The sequence below is a fragment of the Cetorhinus maximus genome, unplaced genomic scaffold, assembly GCF_964194155.1.
Source record: "Cetorhinus maximus unplaced genomic scaffold, sCetMax3.hap1.1 HAP1_SCAFFOLD_425, whole genome shotgun sequence".
Classification (NCBI taxonomy): Eukaryota; Metazoa; Chordata; class Chondrichthyes; order Lamniformes; family Cetorhinidae; genus Cetorhinus; species Cetorhinus maximus.
The window spans coordinates 222,795-229,479 of record NW_027596370.1 but is presented as its reverse complement, the minus strand read 5'-3'; the positions used below and the strand labels follow the sequence as shown (position 1 = coordinate 229,479).

The 6,685-nt window shown below is 43.8% G+C and overlaps 1 pseudogene; it reads left to right on the top strand.

Moving 5' to 3' along the window:
* The first annotated feature begins 403 nt into the window (after positions 1-403).
* Positions 404-925, top strand: LOC144673665 (macrophage migration inhibitory factor pseudogene; annotated as a pseudogene).
* The last annotated feature ends 5,760 nt before the right edge of the window (positions 926-6,685 follow it).

Genomic DNA, 6,685 nt, shown 5'->3' with positions numbered 1-6,685 from the left:
CTATTCATCCACCAGAGTCAATTCGATTGGAATCTCGAATCGTAACGGCCACAACGCTCAATCACCTACTCCCCACGAGTCAAGGACTGTTCCGTATGCCTTTTATTATGCATATATATGTTCATTTACTTCAAGCTAATTTCTTACTTTTGACCATATGACTGTATATGCATGTGTTTTATCATTTCTTGCCTTTAGCAGTTAATAAACTTACTTTTACCTTTAACTCAAGAAAGTCTGATCAAATTGGTTCCTTCAAAACCAGAATGATTGGGTCTGGGACAAAGGTATCCGTGAAAGGGATCCATTTTAGATTAAATCTTGTTATGACTGACAGAAGGGGTCGGGGGCTGAATAAAGACAGGAGCCAGTTCATCCTTCTTCACCTGGGGTATAACGGTCCTTGAATCCGGCCGTGCGGTGCAGCTGCCGATCGGAGCAGACATGCCGGCCTTCGTGCTGAACACAAACCTGAGCCGCTCCGGCATCCCCGACGAGCTGGCGGAGGAGTTGACGGTGGTGCTGTCCAAGGAGCTGGGCAAACCCAAGCAGTACATCGCTGTGCACATTGTGCCCAACCAGATCCTTCACTTCGGGGGACCCTCTGAGCCCTGCACTTTCGGGAGCCTCTCCATCAGCAAAATCGGTAACAAGCAGAACAAAAACTACTCCAAGGTGCTGCCCAACCTGGTAAACAAGCACCTACATATTTCTCTGGACAGGGTGTACATCGTCTTCCACGACCTGGAGGCTGTTAATGTTGGCTGGAATAGCAATACCTTTGCTTAGGTTCTGATCCAGAACATTCCTGAATGATCACTGTGTTAAACTTGTGGCTTGTGTCTTCGTCAGTATTAATGGCCACTGAGCCAGAGAGAAGACTCATGAAATGATGTCTTATTTCTGTTTTAACAATAAAGTAGATTCAACAAAAAAAACAGTTTGGGGGTGTCCCAGCCAGACGGTGACATATTGAGGGTCTCGCCTGGAGCAACAACTTTGGGGAACCTCACCTGAGGGTGGGTCATAACATAATCAAGGTATTAGCATTGGGGGAAATAATTCTGCAAATGGCACTTGATGCTAGGTCAACTGTAAATTTCAAAACTGAGGTTGTTAGAGTTCTGTTAACCAAAGGTATTGAGGGATATGGGGCAAATGTGTTTATGGAGTTATAGAGCATAAGATCATAAGAAATAGGAGTGGGAGTAGGCCATTCGGCCCCTTGAGCCTGCTCCACCATTTGATAAGTTCATGGCTGATCTGATTGTGGTCTCAACTACACTTTCCTACCTGCTCTCCAATAACCTTTGACTCCCTTGTAGATCAAAAATCTGTCTAACTCAGCCTTGAATATATGCAATGATCCAGCCTCCACTGCTTTCTGGGAAGAGAATTCTGAAGGTTAATGACCCTCAGAGAGAAGAAATTCCTCCTCATCACAGTCTTACATGGGAGGCTTCTTATTTTGAAACAGGCCCATAGTTTTAGATTCCCCCACGACTGGAAACATCTTCTCAGCATCAACCCTGTCAAGTGTCCTCAGAATCTTAAACAAAAACAAAAATACCTGGAAAAATTCAGCAGGTCTGACTGCATCTGCGGAGATGAACATAGTTAACGTTTCGCGTCCGTATGACTTAAGATTTCCAGCATCCGCAGTTTTTTGCTTTTATCCTCAGAATCTTATATGTTTTAATAATATAGTCTCTCATTCCTTAAACTCCAAAAGGTCCAACCTGCTCAACATTTCCTCACATAACAACCCTTCATACGAACCAGGAACAGGAGCAGACCACTCGGTCCCTCGAGCCTGCTCTGCCATTCAATAAGATCATGGCTGATCTGATTGTAACCTCAACCCCACATTCCTGCCTACCCCCGATAACCTTTCATCCCCTGGTTAATCAAGAATCTATCTAGCTCTGCCTTAAAAATATTCAAAGACTCTGTTTCCATTGCGTTTTGAGGAAGAGAATTCCAAAGACTCACAACCCTCTGAGAGGAAAGGTTTCTCCTCATCTCTGTCTTAAATGAGCAACCCCTTATTTTTAACAAGTGACCCTTAGTTCTAGATTCTCCCACAAGAGGAAACATCCTCTCCACATCCACTCTCTCAAGACCCCTCAGGATCTTTAAGGTTTCAATTAAGTCGCCTCTTACTCTTCTAAATTCTAGTGTATACAAACCGAGCCTGTCCAACCATTCCTCATAAGACAACCTGCCCATTCCTGCTACTAGTCTAGTAAATCTTCTAATGCATTTACATCTTTCTTTAAATAAGGATACCAGTACTGTACACAATACTCCAGATGTGGTCTCACCAATGCCCTGAACAACTGAAACACAACCTCCCTACTTTTGTAATCAATTCGCCTCACAATAAATGATAACATTCTATTAGCTTTCCTAATTACCTGCTCTACCTGCATACACGTCTTTTGTGATTCATTCACTAGGACACCCAGATTCCTTTGAATCTCAGAGCTCTGCAATCTCTCACCATTTAGATAATAAGCTTCTTTTTTATTCTTCCTGCCAAAATGGACAATTTCACATTTGTCCATATTATACTCCATTTGCCAGATCTTTGCCCACTCACTTCACCTATATCACTTTGTAGCCTCCTTACATCCTATTCACAATTTATTTTCCTACCTATATGTGTCGTCAGCAAATTTAGCTAACGTTCCTTCGGTCCCTTCATCCAAGTCATTTATGCCAACTCTCTGCTTCTTGTTAGCTAGCCAACCTTCTATCCATGCCAATATGTTATCCCCTACATCATGAACTTTTATTTTCCACAATAAGCTTTAATGTGGCACTTTATCAAATGCCTTCTGGAAATGTAAGTACAGTACATCCACTTGTTCCCCTTTATCCATAGCATCTGTGACTCCTTCAAAGAACTCCAATAAATTGGTTAAACATGATTTCCCTTTTACAAAACCATGTTGACTCTACCTGATTGCCTTGAATTTTTCTAAGTGCCCTGCTATAACATCTTTAATAATAGCTTCTAACATTATCCCTATGACAGATGTTAGGCTAACTGGCCTGTAGTTTCTTGCTTTCTGTCCCCCTCCCTTTTTGAATAAAGGAGTTACATTTGTTATTTTCCAATTTAATGGAACTTTCCCTGAATCTAGGGACTTCGGAAAATTAAAACCAGTACATCAACTATCTCACTAGCTACTCCTTTTGAGACTTTAGGCTGAAGTCCATCTGGACCTGGTGATTTGTCAGCCTGCAGCCCCAACAAGTTGCTGAATACCACTTGCCTGGTGGTTGTAATTTTCCCGAGTTCCTCCCTCCCTCCCATTTCCTGATTTACAGCTATTTTCGGGATGTCACTTGTGTCTTCCATAGTGAAGATCGAAGCAAAATATTTGTTTAATTCATTCGCCATCTCCCTGCTTTCCATTATCAATTCCCCAGATGCACTTTCTATAGGAGCAACGCTCACTTTGTTAACCCTTTTCTTATTTAAATATCTATAGAAATTCTTACTCTCCGTCTTTATGTTACCAGCTAGCTTTCTCACGTGCTCTAATTTTTCCGTCCTTATTAATCTTTTTGTCATTCTTTGCTGTTCTTTATATTCTTTCCAATCCTCTGACCTACCGCCCGCCTTTTATTCATTTATGGGATGTGGGCATCGCTGGCTGGGCCAGCATTTATTGACCATCCCTAACTGCCCTTGGGAAGGTGGTGGTGAGCTGCCTTCTTGAATCACTGCAGTTCATGTGATGTAGGTACACCCACAGTGCTGTTAGGGAGGGAGTTCCAGGATTTCGACCCAGTGACAGTGAAGGAATGGCGATATATTTCTAAGTCAGAATGACGAGTGGCTTGGAGGGGAACTTCCAGGTGGTGATGTTCCTATGTATTTGCTGCCCTTGTCCTTCTAGGCGGTAGAGGTTGTGGGTTTGGAAGGTGCTGTCTAAGGAGACTTGGTGAGCTCCTGCAGTGCATTTTGTACATGGTACACGCTGGATGGTGTCAAACTTCTTGAGTGTTGTGGGAGCTGCACTCGTCTAAACAAGTGGGGATTATTCCATCACACTCATAACTTGTGCATTGTAGATGGTGACAGGCTTTGGGGAGTCAGGAGGTGAGTTACTCGCCGCAGGATTCCTACCCTCTGACCTGCTCTGGTAGCCACAGTATTTATATGTCTAGTCCAGTTCAGTTTCTGGTCAATGGTAACCCCCAGGATGTTTTTAGTGGGGGATTCAGCAATGGTAATGCCATTGACTGCCAAGTGGCACTTGTGTGTCTTCAATGTTACTTGCCACTTGTCAGCCCAAGCCTGGGTATTGTCCAGGTCTTGCTGAATTTGGACATGGACTGCTTCAGTATCTGAGGAGTCACAAGTGGTGCTGAACATTGTGCAATCATCAGTGAACATCCCCACTTCTGACCTTATGATGGAAGAAAGGTCATTGATGAAGCAGCTGAAGATGGTTGGGCCTAGGACACTACCCTGAGGAACTCCCACAGTGATGTCCTGGGACTGAGATGATTGACTTCCAACAACCACAACCATCTTTCTTTGTGCTAGGTATGACACCATCCAGCGGAGCGTTTTTCCCGATTCCCATTGACTCCAGTTTTTCTAGGGGTCCTTGATGCCACACTTGGTCAAGTGCTGCCTTGATGTCAACAGCAGTCACTCTCACCTCATCTCGGGAGTTCAGCTGTCATGTCCATGTTTGAACCAAGGCTGTAATGAGGTCAGGATCTGAGTGACCCTGGCAGAACCCAAACTGAGCATCAGTGGGTTGGATTTGCCCTGCTTTTTGTGTACAGGACATATCTGGGCAATTTTCCAGATGTCAGTGTTGTAGCTATACTGGAACAGGTTGGCTAGGAGCGCAGCAAGTTCTGGAACACAAGTCTGCTGGAATATTATCAGGGCCGATAGTGCCCTCAGCCGTTACTTGATATCACTTGGAATGAATCGAATTGGCTGAAGACTGGCATCTGTGATGCTGGGGACCTCTGGAGGAGGCCGAGATGGATCATCCACTCGGCACTTCTGGCTGAAGATTGTTGTGAATGCTTTAGCCTTATCTTTTGCACTGATGTGCTGGGCTCCTCCATCATTCAGGATGGGGATGTTTATGGAGCCTCCTCCTCCAGTGAGTTTTTTAAATTGTCCACCACCATTCATGGCTGGATGTGGCAGGACTGCAGAGCTGATCTGTTAGTTGTGGAATTGCTCAGTTCCGTCTATCGTTTGCTGCTTATGCCGTTTGGCACGCAAGTAGTCCTGTGTTATAGCTTCATCAGGTTGACACTAGGTATGCCTGGTGCTACTCCTGCACTCTTCATTGAACCAGGGTTGATGGTAATGGTAAAGTGGGGGATATGCCAGGCCATGAGGTTACAGATTGTGTTCGAGTACAATTCTGCTGCTGCTGCTGATGGCCCACAGTGCCTCACAGATGCCCAGTCTTTCAACTCTATCTTTCATGGTAGCTCTACACAACATGATGTTGTCCCCATTGTAGGGGCAGGACTTTATCTCTGCAAGGACTGTGCGGTGTTCACTCCTACCAATACTGTAATGGACAGGTGCATCTGTGGCAGAGTCACATGTAGGCCAGCAAATTTCTTTCTGTAAAGGATATTAGTGAGCCAGATGAATTTTTTTTTTTTACAACAATTGTCTCATGGTCACCATCAGACTTTTAATTCCAGGTTTAATTCCAGGTTTCTAATTGAATCATCTGCCATTGTGGGATTTGAACCCAGGTCCCCAGAGGATTACCTTGGGTCTCTGGATTATCAGTCCAGTGACAACACGATTATGCCACCACCTCCCTGTTGCATAATTTGATGCTTTTTCTTTAAGCCTGATACTATCTTTAACTTTTTTAGTTAATCAAGGGTGGTGGGCCCTCCCCTCCAAAAAACAAATTTTTGTTTCTAATTGGAGTGCATCCATTCTGTTTATTCTGAAATATCCCTTTAAATGCCTGCCACTGAACCTCTATTGCCCTATCCCTTAGCCTCATTTGCCTGTTCACTTTAGCTAGCTCTGTTTTCATGCCCTCATAATTGCCCTTATTTAAGTTTAAAATACTAGTTTGGGACGCATTCGTTTCTCCCTCAAACTGAATGTAAAATTCAATCATATTATGATCGCTGCTACCTAGGGGTGCCTTCACTAGGAGGTTATCAATTAATCCTCTCTCGTTGCTCTAGTATAGGTCTAGTATAGCCTGCTCTCTAGTTGGCTCCAGAATGTGCTGTTCTAAGAAACTATCCTGAAAACATTCTATGAACTCCTCATCTACGCTACCTTTGCCCATCTGATTTTTCCAGTCTATGTGTAGATTAAAATCCCCCATGATTATTGCTGCGCCTTTCTGGCAAGCTCCCATTATCTCTTCTTTTATACTCTGTCCTACTGTATAGTTACAATTAGGGGGCCTGCACAGCACTCCCTCAAGTGATTTCTTGCCTTCATCATTCCTCATTCCAACCCAAACCACTTTTATATCCTGGTTTCCTGAACTTAGGTCATCCTCTCTAATGTGCTAATACCATCATTAATTAACAGAGCCACCCCTCCACCTTTTCTTAACTTACTGTGCTTCCTAAATGTCACATACCCTTCAATATTCAGGTCCCAATCTATATCATCCTGTAGCCATGTCTCTGTAATGGCTATCAG